At 45.6% G+C, this 17,227-nt stretch overlaps 1 pseudogene; it reads left to right on the top strand.

Moving 5' to 3' along the window:
* Positions 1-524: 524 nt before the first annotated feature.
* LOC105716783 (lipid transferase CIDEC-like) lies at positions 525-14,300 on the top strand (annotated as a pseudogene).
* The last annotated feature ends 2,927 nt before the right edge of the window (positions 14,301-17,227 follow it).

Here is a 17,227-nt window from a genome sequence, read left to right as displayed (position 1 = left end):
AGTTAGGATTGCTCAAAGATCCATGGGAGAGAGCAGGGTTAGATTGGGCTGGCTGCTTGCCTGTGAGGTCTCTGGACTAGAGGTGAGGGAACAGTCCCTAGAAATGTGAGGTGGAGTGACTCACCTTCTGCCAGTGTAAAGTGGCCTCTGTCCCCAGGGACAGGAACAAATCAGGCAAGGCTTTTTCAGCCCCAACTTGGGATCTCTGCTCAGTGTGACCAGAGTCAGGGGCTGAGAAACATGGAGTGAGTGGGATTGGGACAGGAGCAGCAGCTGCTGAGTGAGGCTGAGCCTGAACACCGAGTCAGGGGAGGGGTGGGGTCTCCAGCTTGGTCTTGGTTGGTATATATGCGGCAGAAGGGCTGGGGGAGGTGTGTGTGAGTTGGGATAGGAGACCAGGGCAGAGGGTTGCTGAACAGCGATTGGGTTTTACCGTGTCTAACAGAGAGATGGGAACCCTCTCATTCACTCTGATGAGTTGTTTCTGCTTCCTTCCCAGGTCCAGCGCAGTCCAGCTGATGAGGATGGAATATGCCATGAAGTCCTTTAGACCTTCTCTACCCCAAGTCCCTCTCCAGGTGAGGAAAGCCATGGGCAGAAGGGAAAGGGAGCCACCTATGAGCTGTAAGCCAGAGCTTCTCAAACTTTAACATGTATGTAGATCACATGAGATCTTGTTTAAGTGCAGATTCTGATTCAGGAATCAGAAGTGGGACCTGAGATTTTGCACTGCCGACAAGCCCCTGGATGATATTAATGGACGCCACCACCACACCATGCATAGAAAGGAGTAGACACTATGCTTGGTGCTTTCACTCCTGATCTCATGTAAGCCTCACAGCAATTTTGGGCAGTGGGGGTTATTATATCAAATTAATAGGTGATAGAACTGAGGCACACAGTGGGTACTCTCAGTCCCAGCAAATGCATGTGGGAGCAAAGATTCTAAAGTGGGACTGCCTGTCTATAAAATCCAGGTCCTTTCCATTCCTTTGGTTCTAAGTTGTGTGCTTCAGTTAAAAAAATACCTTACATTGACTTCAGGCTTCCCCCACTTCATCCAACTTTACAGGTGAGGAGAATGAAGCCAAGAGAGGTGGTAATTGGGAGAATGTAGGGTGGGTCTTTTATCATGTTGTTGCTTACTTCTCATGGTCTGAGAACCAGCATATCAACATCACTTGGGAACTTGTGAAACATTTGGAATTTCAGGCCTCACTCAGGTCTACTCAATTAAAATCTGCATTTGAACAGATCTCCTGGTGACTTACATGCCCTTCAAAGTTTGAGATGCACTGCTCTAGCAGCCTTTTTTTTCTTTCTTTTTTTTTTTTTTTTTTTTAGACAAGGTCTCACTCTGTTGCCCAGGCTGGAGTATAGTGGCGCCATCGCAGCTCACTGCAACCTCTGCCACTTCCTGGGTTCAAGTGATTCTCGTGTCCCAGCCTATGGAGTAGCTGGGATTACAGGCATGAGCCACCATGCTGGATAATCTTTGTATTTTTAGTAGAGATGGGGTTTTACCATGTTAGCCAGGCTGGTCTTGAACTCCTGACTTCAAGTGATATGCCCGCCTCAGCCTCCCAAAGTCCTGGGATTACAGGCATTAGCCACCGTGCCTGGCCCCTAGCAGGCTTTTGAGTAAGACTAGAGTAGGACTGGCAGGTGATGGGGGTTGGCTGATCATGAACCCGGTGTGGAGGGATGGGGAGGTGGCTCCCCTGTGTGGTGGGTGAGGACTGGGCTAAGTGGTCAGCTCACCCTGATGCTCCAAGTGCCCCAGGCATGTGGCAGTGTGTACCTCTGTGGTGACCCAGCAGCTGCTGCCAGAGCCCAGCCCCGAGGCCCCCAGGTCCCGGCCCTGCCGTGTAAGCACTGCGGATTGAAGCGTGAGGAAGGGCATCATGGCTTACAGTCTTGAGGACCTCCTTCTTAAGGTGAGAGTGCCCTGCGCGTTGCATAGCCCAGCTGTGAGCTGGGATTCAGCAGAGATGGAGGTCAGGGCTTAGAAGGTGACACGGTTTCCTTTCTGATACCAGCGCCTACTGATGGTAATGCCAGCCTGGAGAGTTGTCCAACTGAGTAGCGATGGCTGATGTCTGTTTGGTACCAGGAGGAGGGCAGTATGTACGTTACCATCCTATGCTATCGGTAGGTCAGTGGTATTTTCAGGGCACATTTTTCTTGCTGCAAAATACCTGGCTTCCCTCTTCCATTAGTTCTTAAACTTGTAGAAATGCCTGAAAGTTAGGGAAATGAGCAGGAGTTTAGAGATTCCCTTCCCATCTCCTACCTCAGCCAGGGCAAGTTCTCCTTAAATCTGCCTTCCAAAGAGGAACTTCCATGGAAGGCTTTGTTAATAACTGTGGAAGACTTTCCTCAAAGTATTGATAGGGCAAGCTTCCAGAGGAGGAAACCAGGGGCACACGGCTATTGTGGACAGTACTAAGAGCAGGCAAGAAAGACAGGCTCCCCCATTCCTATCATCTGTTTCCACTCTGTTGGGCGTAACTTTCCCCCTTCCCCTCTCACAGCCTCTTCACATCTTGCTCTGTGTTAGTCACACAGTCACATGGGCACCAGCTTCACTGGCCCATTCGCTGATCATCTCATCTCTTTTTTTTTTTTTTTTTTTTTTTTGAGACGGAGTCTCGTTCTATCACGCAGGCTGGAGTGCAGTGGCGTGATCTCGGCTCACTGCGACATCCGCCTCCCAGGTTCAAGCAATTCTCCTGCCTCAGCTTCCTGAGTAGCTGGGACTACAGGCACATGCCATCACGCCCAGCTAATTTTTTTGTGTTTTAGTAGAGTTGGGTTTTCACCACGTTGCCCAGGCTGGTCTCGGACTCCTGAGCTCAGGCAATCTGCCCATTTTAGCCTCCTAAAGTGCTGGGATTACAGGCATGAGCCACCGTGCACAGCTCAAGATGGAGTCTTGCTCTGTCACCCAAGCTGTAGTGCAGTGGCGTGATTTTGGCTCACTGCAGCCTCCGCCTCCCAGGTTCAAGCGATTCTTGTGCCTCAGCCTCCTGAGAAGCTGTGACTACAGGCACACACCATTATGCCCAGTTAATTTTTGTATTTTTAGTGCAGATGAGGTTTTATCATGTTGGCCAGGCTGGTCTCAAACTCTTGACCTTAGGTGACCCCACCTGTGCCTTCCAAAGTGCTGGGATTATAGGCATGAGCCACTGTACCCATCCTCGATGATTATCTCTATGGGGGTGGAACCCTCTCACCTGCAATCCCAGGTGCCTGGTACAGGTCAAATGTTTGCATTAGGCTTCCAATTATTAGGCCAATTGTAACATAAATTACAGTTTCATGTAGAAATCATAGCTAAGCTCTTTAATCTAAGTTTCCTCCCCTATTTCTGTGTATTAGTTCTGTTCTTCCAGGGAGCCAGTTTCCCCTCCTTTGTAAGGCTTCTGGCTGTGCACACTACATTTCTTGTGCTTTCAATCAAAAGGATTCATTCATACTCTAGTCTGGACTTGGTGCTGTTTTTTTGCCCTTAAGTCTTGCCACCCCTGGCATCAAAATGTCCTGTATATGGCTTTCCCTGGAGGAAGCAATTGCAAACTAACAATACCTTACATTGTACATAGTACACATACAATACAAAACTTTTCCTGAATCATTTGAGAGTAAGTTGCCAACTTGCTGCTTATTACTCTTGGATACTTCAATATGCATTTTCTACAAAGGAGGATATTCTCCTGTGTAGCCCTCATACAACTATTAAAATCAGGAAACGATATTACATTACATTACGGTAATTGAATCCTGAGACTCAAGCATTGCCAGTTGTCCTAATAATATCCTTTGTAGCGAAAGGATCCAGGTCAGGATCCAGTGTTTATTTAATTGTATGTCTCTTTAGTTTCCTTCAGTCTGAAACAATTTCTCAGTCTTTCCTCGACTTTTATGGCCTTGACTATTTTGAAGATTATGTGCCAGCTATTTTTGTTTACTGTCCCTTGGTTTGGAACTATCCGTTTCTTTAACTCAAGTTGTATATCTTTGGCAGGACTATGATAAAAATAAGTTGCAGGCCAGGTGTGGTGGCTCACGCCTGTAATCCTAACATTTTGGGAGGCTGAGGCAGGATTGCTTGAGCCCAGGAGTTCAAGACCAGCTGAGGCAACATAATGAGACTCCATTTCTACAAAAATAATACAAAAATTAGCTGGACATGGTGGTGTGCACCTGTAGTCCCAGTTACTCAGGAGGCTGAGGCAGGATGATCGCCTGAGCCTAGGAATTTGAGGCTACAGTGAACTGTGATTGCACCACTGCACTCTTCTGTGTGACAGAGTGAGACCCTGTCTCAAATAAATTTAAAAAAAGATTGTCACTGCAAAATTATGTGCAATTTTGATTTGTCACCTTACTGTTTTGTTTTGATTATTCAAATAAGGTGGTAGGTATAGTCAAGCTTCTTCATGTAACATTTTTCCCTCTGTTATTTATTTTCTAGGTCAATATTTTGTACTAAGTAAACATTGAATTCTTCTTTTGTCAGTGTATTCACTTACTGTTTTTTAGAGAAAGGGTCTTGCTCCATTGCCCAGACTGGAGTGCAGTGGTGTGATGATGGCTCACTGCAGCCCAAAACTCCTAGGTTCAAGTGATCCTGCCACCTCAGCCTCCTGACTCACTAGGATTATATGTACATGATCTCACACCTAATTTTTAAATTTTTTTAATAGAGATGGGGTCTAGCTATGTTTCCCAGCCTGATCTCAAACTCCTGGCCTCAAGGGATCTTCCCATCTTGACCTCCCAAAGTGCTGGGATTAGAGGCATGAGCCACCATACCTGGCCTGTTTATTTATTCATTTATATCAAAAAGGATAAACATATTCCTATTTTAGTAGAATATATGAATGGTAACAGATTATTTATTGATGCTCAAGTTGTCCCATACTTGTCTGGTTGAATACCTTTCAACCTCCACTTCTGTGTCTTTTATTCATGTCCCCATCATTCTTTGCATGCTTTCTTACTTACTGGTGCAGCAAAGTATTACAGGCTCATTTTGTATTTTCCCTACCCTAGTTCTTGAATTGGTCATTTTTTCTAAGGAGGTCTGCTTCATTTTAGTGGAGAATGGTATTCAGAAACCAAGATCAGGGAGCTAGGTATGTTCATTGCTATTGGTGTGTTGCTGATCCCAGGCCATTATTGAAAGATTTTTAAGTAGCAAAATATATTCCTTAGTGGATCCAAGCAAGAAAAGTGAAGTGAGAATTCCATTGTTCCAAGATAACTAATGATGTGGTTGTAAATGTCCTAAGGAGTCTATTCTTATTATGGACCATGTATTTTGGCAGGTGACTTGCAGTATTTCTTCTCATGAGAGCCTTAAGGTAGTTACCACTATTTTCATTTTCCAGAGGCAGAGGCCAAGTACATTCAGTGGGATTGAAACCCAGGCAGTTAACCCATGTCATGACACTTTTGCATTTAATCACTGTAACAATTTAAAAACTGTACTTGCAACCGGGCGTGGTGTCTCACGCCTGTCATTCCAGCACTTTGGGAGGCTGAGGCGGGCAGATCACCTGAGGTCAGGAGTTTGAGACCAGCCTGACCAACATGGAGAAACCCCATCTCTACTAAAAAAAAAAAAAAAAAAAAATACAAAATTACTGGATGTGGTGATGCACACCCAGGTGATGCCTGTAATCCCAGCTGCTCTGGTGGCTGAGGCAGGAGAATCACTTGAACCCAGGAGGTGGAGGTTGCAGTGAGCTGAGATCATGCCATTGCACTCCAGCATGAGGAAAAAGAGCGAAACTCCATCTAAAACAAAACAAAACAAAACTATACTTGTCTCAACTTTTTTTTGATTATGAAACTAGTTCAGAGAAGTGAGGTAGGTAAAAATGGACCAAAGACCTAATTGTAAGAGCTAAAACTATAAAACCCTTAGAAGAAAACATAAACATAATATGTAAGTCTTCATTACCTTGATTTCCTAGATATGGCACCAAAGCATGGCAACCAAAGGAAAACAACTAGACTTCATCAGCAATAAAACCTTTTTTTTTTTTTTTTTGAGACAGAATCTTGCTTTGTCTCCCAGGCTGGAATGCAGTGGTGCAATCTAGAGTCACTGCAACCTCTGCCTCATGGGTTCAAGTGATTCTTGTGCCTTAGCCTGCTGAGTAGCTGGGATTACAGGTGCCTGCCACCACACCCAGCTGATTTTTTTTTATTTTTAGTAGAGACAGGGTTTTACCATGTTGACCAGGCTGGTCTCTAACTCTTGACCTCAGAAGATCCACTTGACTGTGCTTCCCAAAGTTCTGGGATTACAGGCATGAGCCTAAAACTTTTGTATATCAAGAGATGCTATCAAGAAAGTAAAAAACACAACCACAAAATGGGAGAAAATACTTGCAAATCATATAGCTGATAAGGGTCTAATATTAAGAATATATAGAGAGTGCTTACAACTGAACAATACAAAGACAACCCAATTAAAAATGGGCAAAGGATTTGAGTAGAGATATTTCTCCAAAGAAGATGCACAGTGGCCAATAAACACATGAAGAGATGCTTGGCCAGACGCATTGGCTCATGCCTGTAATCTAGCACTTTTGGAAGTTGGAGGTGGGCAGATTGCTTGAGTCCAGGAGTTCAAGACCAGCCTGGGTGACATGGCAAAACCCCATTTCTACAAAAAAATACAAAAATTAGCTGGGAATGGTGGTGCATGCCTGTAGTCCCAGCTACTTGGGAGACTGAGGTGGGAGGATCACTTGCACCTAGGAGGCTGATGCTGCAGTTAGCCTTGATGGCACCACTGCACTCCAGCCTGGGTGAGAGAGCGAGACCCTGTTTTTTTTTTTTTTTTTTTTTTTTTTTTAAGAAAAGGCTCAGCATCATTAATCATTAGGGGAATGCAAATAAAAATCACTTCATCCACTAAAAAGTGGTTCTAAGGCTGGATGTCATAGCTTATGCCTGTAAAATCCAAGCACTTTAGGAGTCTGAGGCGGGAGGGTTGCCTGAGCACCCAGGAGTTCGAGAACAGCCTTGGCAACATGGTGAGAGCCTGTCTCTATTTAAAAAAGAAAGAAAGAAAGAAATTGACTTGAAAGTAGGTATAAAAAGGATTTTTGGCTAAAATGCAGACAATAAAAGCATCAGTGAGGATGTAAGGAAACTGGAATTCTCATACATTGCTAGTGGGGATGTAAAATGATACAACCACTTTGGAAAACAGTTTGGTAGCTCCTCAGAGTTAAACATAGGCCCACTGTGGTGGCTCACACTTGTAATCCCAGAATTTTGGGTGACTAAGGAAGGAGGACTGCTTGAGCCCAGGAGTTTGAGACCAGCCTGGGCAACAAAGTAGGATGCTGCCTCCACCAAAAAAAAAAAAAAAAAAAAATTAGCCAGGCCACATGGCACAAGCCTGTAATCTCAGCTCCTTGGGAGGCTACAGCGTGAGAATCACTTGAGCCCAGGAGGTTGAGGCTGCAGTGAGCTGTGATCCTATCACTGCATTCCAACCTGGGTGAAAGAGCAAGACCCTGTCTCCAAAAAAGGAAAAAAAATTGAAACATATAGAGTTAATGCATGACTCAGCAATTCTACTTTTAGGTATATACTCAGGAGAATTGAAAACATATCTTCATATAAAAACTTGTATACAGGGGCCAGGCGCGGTGGTTCATGCCTATAATCTCGGCACTTTGGGAGGCCGAGGTGGGTGGATCACGTGAGGTCAGGAGTTCGAGACCAGCCTAATCAATATGGTAAAACCCCATCTTTAGTAAAATTACAAAAATTAGCTGGGTGTGGTGGTGTACACCTGTAGTCCCAGCTACTCAGGAGGCTGAAGTAGGAGAATTGCTTGAACCCAGGAGGCAGAGGTTGCAGTGAGCCAAGATCACGCCATTGAACTCCAGCTTGGGCAACAGAGCGAGACTCCATCTCAAAAATTAATAAAAAATAAACATTAAAAAATAAAAACTCGTACACAAAAACTCACTCATAGCAGCATTATTCATAATAGTCAAAAAGAAATAATCCAAGTGTTCATCCATTATAAATAGATTTTAAAATGTGGGGTATAGCTATATAGTAGAATATTATTTAGCCCCCTGCCACCCCCGACAAAAAAAAACCATGAATCACTTCCGGGCATGATAGCACATGTCTGTAATAGCAGCACTTTGGGAGGCTAAGGTAGGAGGATCCCTTGAGGCCAGGTGTTTGAGATCAGCCTAAGCAACATAGCCAGACACCATCTTTACAAAAAACATAAAAATTAGGCAGGTGTAATAGCATGCACCTGTATTCCCAGCTACTCGGGAGGCTGAGGCAGGAGGATTGCTTGTGCCCAAGAGCTCAAGGCTGCAGTGAGCTACGATTATGTCATATGCTCTCTATTTATGCTTATGATATGCTTATGATTACTGCATTCCAGCCTATTAGTCACTGCACTATTAGATAGTGGTGATGGTTGCTCAACTTTTTGAATATACTAAAACCCCTGAATTGTACAGTTTTAGAGAGTAACTTTTAGAGTATGCAAACTATACCACAATTAAAAATTATATGTGACTTATATTATATTTTATTGAACAATATTGTTCCAGACTATGAACCCTGAAGCCAGGAGCCAAGAGGTACCATGATAAAGTCTCTGGGTAGTGATTCCACAGCAGAGGGCCTGGGCTCCAGTTCCACCTCATAGATCCCAGCCCACTTGTTCTTTCCCTGGCAGCCAAGGAGCTTTGATGTGGGGTTTCACCAGACTGGCTCTGTGGCTCCATAGGGATGGCAGAAGCATCACTGACCTTATTCCCCAGGTTCAGGACACTCTGATGCTGGCAAACAAGCCCTTCTTGCTGGTGCTGGAGGAAGACGGCACAATTGCAGAGACAGAAGAGTACTTCCAAGCCCTGGCAGGGGATACAGTGTTCATGGTCCTCCAGAAGGGGCAGAAATGGCAGCCCCCATCAGAACAGGTGAGGTCCCACCTGTAAGGGAAGAAAATCAGGACCCTGGGAGAAATCTTCAAGGGGTGCTAACCATCTGCTTGTCTCCATGTAGGGGACTAGGTACCAACTGTCCCTCTCCCATAAGCCTGCCAAGAAGATTGATGTGGCCCGTGTAACCTTTGACTTGTACAAGCTGAACCCACAGGACTTCATTGGCTGCCTGAACATGAAGGCGACATTTTATGATACGTACTCCCTTTCCTACGATCTGCACTGCTATGGGGCCGAATGCATCATGAAGTGAGTGAATTGGGATTTGGTGGGGACAGGGCGGGTACAGGCAATGGGAGAGCCCCTGTCTGTTCATGTGGACTCAGCCTGGGTCTGACATTGGTACTGACACAGCATAGCCTGTAACAGACAACACGGAGCCTGATGGGCTTTTGAAGTGCTAGGGATGACACTGGTGTGTGCCCAAGGGCCACACATGTTCCTCCTGGTGGAACCTGAATGCATTTTGTTTTTATGACTACTTTAGCAACTACATTTTTAAACTGAAAATAGGAAGTTTTCCTAAGTACTATTCTAGTCAATTTTTAAAAAATGAACATGTGTTGTCCAAGCATGGTGACTCACACCTGTAATCCCAGCACTTTGGGAGGCCAAGGCAGGTGGATTACTTGAGGTCTGGAGTTTGAGACCAGCCTGGCCAACATAGCAAAACCCAATCTCTACAAAAATACAAAAATTAGCCAGGCATGGTGGTGCATGCCTGTAACCTCAACTACTCAGGAGGCTGAGGCAGGAGAATTGCTTGAACCCGGGAGGCAGACTTTGCAGTGAGCCGAGATTGTGCCACTGAACTCCAGCCAGTGCAACAGAGCATGACTCTATCTCAAAATAAGAAAAAAAAATGTATGTGTCAAAGATTTAATGGAATTCATTGATTAATGAGAGAACTAGCAAGAAGTTACAATCAGTTCAAAGGAGAATTCAAAATCCCATATATATATAGGTCCAGCAAGAATGAGGAGATAGCCTGGGTGGAGTGGATCTCACCTGGAATCCCAGCACTTTGGGAGGTCAAGGAAGGAGGATCTCTTGAGCCCAGGAGTTTGAGAGCCTGGGCAACATAGTGAGACCCTGTCTCTACCACACTTGCACACGCATGCACACACTCACACAAAATGTTGGGAGTGGTAGTATGTGCCTGTAATCCCAGCTAGGTGGGAGGATTGCTTGAGCCCAGGAGTTTAAGGCTGCAGTGGGCTGTGTACTCCAGCCTGGACGACAGAGTGAGACCTTGTCTCTAAAAAGAAGAAAAAAAGAGACAAATGTATATATACAAAATTGGGTTATTTCCCCCATGGGGATGGGAGGGATGAAATAATCATCCCTCCATAAGACAGAATTAATTTGCAAGTCTTACGGACCAGAGTCATTTGTATTATATAATAAACTTTTCTTAAAACTTATTTTGAAAGTGTAACCAAGTGTTGCAGGAAGCATAAGAATATGTGAGGTCATAAGTCAAGTGCCATCATGGCGATGTTTCCCAAATTTGGCTGCTCCAGTGGCACCCTGGGGCATCCTTACCTGTTGGGTGGATGTAGCCACCAAAGCTGAAGTGATCAAATCAGTCCAAAGTCGCAAAGCTTGCGAGCAGCGGAGTGTGACTGCTGGTCCATCTTTCCAATTAGTCTATTCTTCCCCAATTCCTTCATTCAGTATTTCCTGAGTGCCCACTGTGTGCCTGGCCCTATGCTGTAACTACAGATTCAGAGATGAACAAAATACCAGAACAAGTTCCATGAGGGCAGGACTTCCTGTGGCCTCCAGTACCTTGGTTAATGCTGACATGTAGTAGTTGTTTAAATGATGGTAGAATAAATGAAGCCACAGGTGATCTCTGTTCACATGGGGCTTCTGAGAAATCCTGTTCAGGGTCCCAAGAGTTCTACAAGATCACGTGTAGCTAGAACATATCAGACCTTCTTGCTTTCTTCATTGATCTCCTGCAGACACAATCTGCAGATGAGGACACTGAGGCTGTGTGGGTATCTGCTTGCCAGAGACAACAGTTGGTGGCAGGCTGAGCTTGGTTCTGTGGCTGAGAGTTCCGTTTTCTCCATGGCTACTTCTTCCAGGATACTACCATCTCATGTCCCCTCTTGATCTCGGACTGCCACCAATAGTCTGCATATTTCAAAATTAAGAACAAGAAGTTTCAGACCTTAAACTCAGTCCAGTTAGGGGAGGTGGTATTCTTATACCTAAACACAGTAGATATGTTGGTATCAAAAAGATAATGGCAAGCTGGAATCAGCTTAGTGACTTAGTGGTATCACTGGGTTTTTAAAAATTGTGATAAATATATATAGCACAAAATCTGTCATTTGAACCATTTTAAAAGTGTACAATTCAGTGGCATTAAGTGCATTCACAATATGGTGCAGCCATCCCTGTCATCCATTTCCAGACCTCTTGCATTATCCTAACCAGAAACTCTGTCCCTGAAGCATGAAGTCTCCATTCCTCCTCCCTGAAGACCCTGGTCACCTCCATCCCACTTTCTGCTATGAGTTTGCCAGTTTTAGCACCCGCATGGAACTGGAATCAGACAATACTCGTCCTTTGGGTCTGGCTTCCTTCACTTTAAATAACATTTTCAAGGGTCATTCATGTTGCAGCATGGATCAGAATGTCATTCCTTTTAAGGCTGGTCAGCTAGGTTGAAAGCCTCAGTTCCCTAATTTGAGAAGTAGGTACACTTCTAAGGTATAGCCTTGAAAATGTAAAGCATTCTTCTGTGCAGAAGTGAATAGTTCTAAGTTCTTTCTGCCACCCACACCCTGGTCAGACCATAAGTTCACTTATTTTTTTTTATTATTATTTTTTTGAGACAGATTCTCACTCCGTTGCCAGGCACCAGGCTGGAGTGCAGTGGCACAATCTTGCTTCACTGCAACCTCCGCTTCCCAGGTTCAAGCAATTCTCCTGCCTCAGCCTCCAAGTAGCTGGGACTACAGGCACACATCATCACGCCCAGCTAATGTTTGTATTTTTAGTAGAGACAGAGTTTCACCATGTTGGCCAGGATGGTCTCGATCTCTTGACCTTGTGATCTGCCCGCCTCGGCCTCCCAAAGTGCTGGGATTACAGGCTTGAGCCACCGCACCCGGCCAAGTTCACTTATTGAATGAACGTTAATAAAAGACTAAAGTTTGAATAGCCAGGGAGCACTTCTTTGCCTTTTGTTTTTCCTTCCCTAATCCCAACTGTGACTAGACACCTCGAGTGACCCTCACTCATCTCTTTCAAATAGATTTGGTAAGAATTTGATTAAAATTGTTTTGCATTCTTTTAATTTTTTTAGAGACAGGGTCTTACTCTGTTATCCAGGCTACAGTACAGCCATGCAGTCATGGCTCATTGCAGGCTCAACCTCCTAGCTCAAGTGATCCTCCTGAGTAGCACAAGTGTGTGCTACCACGCTGGGCTAGTTCTTTAATGTTTTTGTAGAGATAAGCGTTCACTATGTTGACCAGGCTGGTCTTGAACTCCTGGCCTCAAGCCATCCTCCTCGGCCTGCCAAAGTGCTGGAGTTATTGGTGTGATCCAGAACAACTAGTCAAAGTTGTCTAGCATTCAGCTGCTCTGGAACCCACCCCCGCTTCTCCATTTCCTCGACTTGTTAAATATCTGACCCTGTGTTAATTACTTTATGCTATTTCAGCCTCATGACCTTGGATGACAGGTGTGGTCCCATTTTACCCATGAGGGAGGTGAAGCTCAGAACTAGAGCAGTTTCCTTAGGGGAGGGGACAGTGGGGGGTGGGGAGTGGGGGAGAGATATCATGGGGAGAAATGCCAGATATAGGTGAAGGGGAGGAAGGCAGCAAATCACACTGCCATGTGTGTACCTATGCAACAATCTTGCATGTTCTTCACATGTACCCCAAAACCTAAAATACAAAAAAAAAAAAAAAAAAAAAAAGAACTAGAGCAGTTTGCTGAAGTTCATCCAGTTAGTGACTGGATTAGGATTTAGCCCTGCTTGATTCAGGTTCTGTTCTCAGTACATGATCACGCCAGGCATGGGTGTCCAGCACTCTGAACATGAGCTAGACTGAAGGTGACTTGGAAAGGCCTCAGAGTCTAGAACAGCAGTCTCAAGGGGCAGAGTCACGTGATGGAGATTAATCTGGTTGGTCCAAAGTAGCAGTAGAAAAAATAGAAGGCCTTATGAAATGAGCTGGGGTTTTGCATGAGAAGGTAGGGAGGTTCCGAGCATCTGAGGTAGAATTGCAGGTCCTCGCCCTAGTTCTGATCGTGTCTGCATCATCTGTTCCTATTTGCACATCGCTCTAGAACTGATGAAGTGCTTTTAGTGCTACTACCTCAGTGGTATTCAAGTGTTATTAATGAAGAAAACAAGCATAAGGAAACCAATCCCTTCCAGGCCAGCATGGGAATATGGGGGTGCAGGGAGGGGTATACTCATGTTTTATTTTTATTTATTTATTTATTTTTGGGATGGAGTCTTGCTCTGTCGCCCAGGCTGGAGTGCAGTGGTGCAATCTGGGCTCACTACAACCTCTGTCTCCCGGGTTCAAGCAGTTCTTGTGCCTCAGCCTCTCGACCTCGAGTAGCTGAGATTACAGGTATGCACCACCACGCCTGGCTAATTTTTATATTTTTTAGTAGAGATGGGGTTTCACCATGTTGGCCAGGCTGGTCTGAAACTTCTCACCTCAAATGATCTGCCTGCCTTGGCCTCCCAAAGTGCTGGGATTACAGGCGTGACCCACCAAGCCTCATGTTTATTTTTTTCTTTTCTTTTTTTTTTTTGAGACAGTCTTGCTCTGTCACCCAGGCTGGAGTTCAGTGGCACCAGCTCAGCTTACTACAACCTCCGCCTCCTGGGTTCAAGCAATTCTCCTGCTTCAGGTTTTCAAGTAGCTGGGATTACAGGCACCCACCACCATGCCTGGCTAATTTTTGTATTTTTAGTAAGGAAGGGGTTTTTACCATGTTGGCCGTGCTGGTCTCAAACTCCTGACCTCAGGTGACCCACCTGCCATGGCCTCTCAAAGTGCAAGGATTACAGGCGTGAGCTACCATGCCCGGCCTACTTTGTGGTCTTGACTTGCATGCCCTCTCATTCCACCCAGGGAGGCTCTCTGCTGGGTCCTCTTCAGCATGCAGACCGCGGGTCACGTGCTGCTTGGCACCTCCTGTTACCTACAGCAGCTCCTCGATGCTATGGAGGAAGGGCAGCCCCACAAGGGCAAAGCTTCATCCCTCATCCCGACCTGTCTGAAGATACTGCAGTGAAAGCCTAAGCCCTTGGAAGCTTTCCCCAGCAAAGGACTAGACTGGGGGCCCCATGCTCAACTGGTAGTGCCCACAAGCCTGGTAGCTGTAGAGCCGCTAACCTCCCTACACCTCCCTCACCGTGCAGGACCCTGAGTGAGGAGGAGGGTCTGGGAACCTGGGTGGGTTGGCCAAAGGAGAATCTCAGCATCCTGGCCTGGTCCAGCTCCTTCCTGCCCAAGGCAGCTTAGCTGACCCAGACTGGTCCCTGCAGCTGTGGCATGACGTCTGCCCCTCAGCAATCCAGCCTCGTAGGCTGCACTTTCATGGTGCCCTCGACCTCCTGGCCCCCAATTCCAAAACATTCCTGAGTGAATTCTCAAGCATACCAGGATGTGATATTAGGGAGTTTGCAATAAATTATCGATGCTGATATATCTTCTTTGCCTGTGTTATTTGGGGGTGGGGTTCCACCTGGAAGGTTGGAGAGGGCTAAGGGAAGAGAAGAATCTATTGTCAAACCATTCTCTATAATGTAGGATTACAGATAACAGCACCTTTTCTGCCAAAGGGAAAAAAAAGAGCTGGGCACAGTGACATGTGCCTGCAGTCCCAGCTACTCAGGAGGCTGAGGTGGGAGGCATCCCTTGAGCCTAGGAGTTCAAGCCTGGCCTGAGACATAATAGCGAGACCCAAGTCTCTCTAAAAAACAAAATTGCAGTTGATTTTGAAACTAAAGTCTGCTGAATTTGAGACTTGAGTTGACCATGTAATCGATACCATAAGTAACAATTTCCTAGTTAAATTCACCTATCAGAAAAGCTTCAATTGGGCAGGCAGGATTAATCACTCTTCTAATTTCTCAGTGTCCCATTTTATAGTAACAGTTTAAGTGGTTAGGTGAAAAACTACTACTCGAGCTGTAAGGCATTGCTCGGTCAATGCCCATCCTAACTTGCCAGACAGTTTATCTTTCATGTTCAGGACTTTCAACCTCAGGATTTTGAAGTGGGCTCATGCCATTGCGTTCCACCTTGGGTGACAGTGTGAGACTCCATCTCAAAAAAAAAATCCAAAGGCAAAACAAAACAAAACAAAACCTATTGTTTCAGGACTCTTCCTATAAAGCCTATTTGGATTTAGTAAATACTAAGGCAAAGGCCTGTATTACCAAAGCTGGTCTGGGAGCTATTGCTGGCAGGAGACCCGAACCCTGCAGCCTGTGGGCGAAGCTGCTGAAGCTCGCTGAAGAGGGCCTGCTACTCTGGGCTCTCCTGCTCTTGCAGTTAGGGCTAGAGGCTGGCCCAGTGCCAGGCTGGCTCTATGGGGTGGACCTTCTGGCAGGAAGGCCTGATGTTTGTATTAGCACAGAAGCTATCCCAGTCCACCCTTGCTGCAACTGTGGCCAGGCCTACCTGCTCCTCCTGTAAAGTGCTCAGGAACAGAGTTAGAGTGGAGGTGGGAGGCTCGGTATTTGTCCCAAGCTTCCATCCTCCTGAGATCTGGAGTTTCACAAGTGAATCTTGAGCAACTGCCCACAGTCTCTTGGCACCGAGCCCAGGGAAAACAAGCTTCTTCCTGTTCTTCCAGGAGCTCAAGGGCTAATGGAGTCAAAGCAGCTGTGGTCAGTGAACAGGAAAGGATAGTCTTTGATGAGGCTTGGGGCTGGAGAGGGAAGATTCCAAACAGCAAAGGAGAGCCAGCCTCCGCAGGGCCTGCTGGTCCTAGTTGGGGAATGGCCTTTCCTAGAGCCCCCGCATAGCCAGGAGCATCTGTCATCAAGGTGGGCTGTGTCCCAGCCCCTCCGGTTGAGCCTTTTCATTTGCTCAAGCTGGTGCTTGGGAGTGCACAGGATGCCTTTCAGAAGGAGGATTCTAAATCCCAGGGGCCTGTGAGGGCAAAGTCACATATCTGAGCACAAAACAAGAGAACCACTTGTGTTTTTGCCACACTTCTCGCCAGCACTGTCCATATTTGTGCACATGATTTTGTTTTTTGAGACAGTCTCACTCTTGTCACCCAGGCTGGAGTGCAGTGGTGCAATCTTGGCTCACTGCAACCTCTGCCTCCCGGGTTCAAGCATTCTCCTGCCCAAGCCTCCCAAGTACCTGGGATTACAGGCACCTGCCATCATGCCCAGCTAATTTTTGTATTTTTAGTAGAGACAGGGTTTCGCCATGTTGGCCAGGCTGGTCTCGAATTCCTGACCTCAGGTGATCCACCTGCCTCGGACTCCCAAAGTGCTGGGATTACAGGCGTGAGCCACTGTGCCTGGCCCTTGTGCACATAATTTTATTTTTATTTTATTTGAGACAGAGTCTTGCTCTGTCATCCAGGCTGGAGTGCAGTGGCATGATCTTGGCTCACGGCAACCTCTGCCTCTCAAGTTCAAGAGATTCCCGTGCCTCGGCCCTCCGAGTTGCTGGGATTACAGGCGTGTGCCACCATGCCTGGCTAATATTTGTATTTTCAGTAAAGATGGGGGTTTCATCATATTGGCCAGGCTGGCCTCAAACTCCTGGCCTCAAGAGATCCATCTGCTTTATTTTCCTAAAGTGCCTTGGATTCCCAAAGTGCTGGGATTACAGCTGCGAGCCACCATGCCTGGCATGTGCACATCATTTTAAAAACTGATATATTTTACACAGGTCATCTTCCAAGAAAAAGAAGAAAAAAAAAACCTGATGTCTTTGAAAACATTGTTTATTGACATAATTTATATATAATAAAATGTATTTTATTTACAGGTATGTGGTTCAACAAGTTTTGGCAAATTTATAGTTATGTAATCACCATTTCTGACAAACCAAAAAGCTGCCATCTATCCCTTTATAGTCATGTAAATAGAATTTTCTAAAACGTTATGTAAATATCATACTGTCTTAATATTTATTTCTATTTTTATAAATTAAAAACACATTTTTAGAAAATTATTATGAAGCATACAG

The sequence above is a fragment of the Aotus nancymaae genome, unplaced genomic scaffold, assembly GCF_030222135.1.
Source record: "Aotus nancymaae isolate 86718 unplaced genomic scaffold, 86718_ANA_hifiasm-v0.15.2.pri h1tg000036l, whole genome shotgun sequence".
In the NCBI taxonomy this organism is placed as follows: Eukaryota; Metazoa; Chordata; class Mammalia; order Primates; family Aotidae; genus Aotus; species Aotus nancymaae.
Note: the sequence above shows the minus strand (reverse complement) of the source record. Positions and strands in the feature narration are given on the sequence as shown.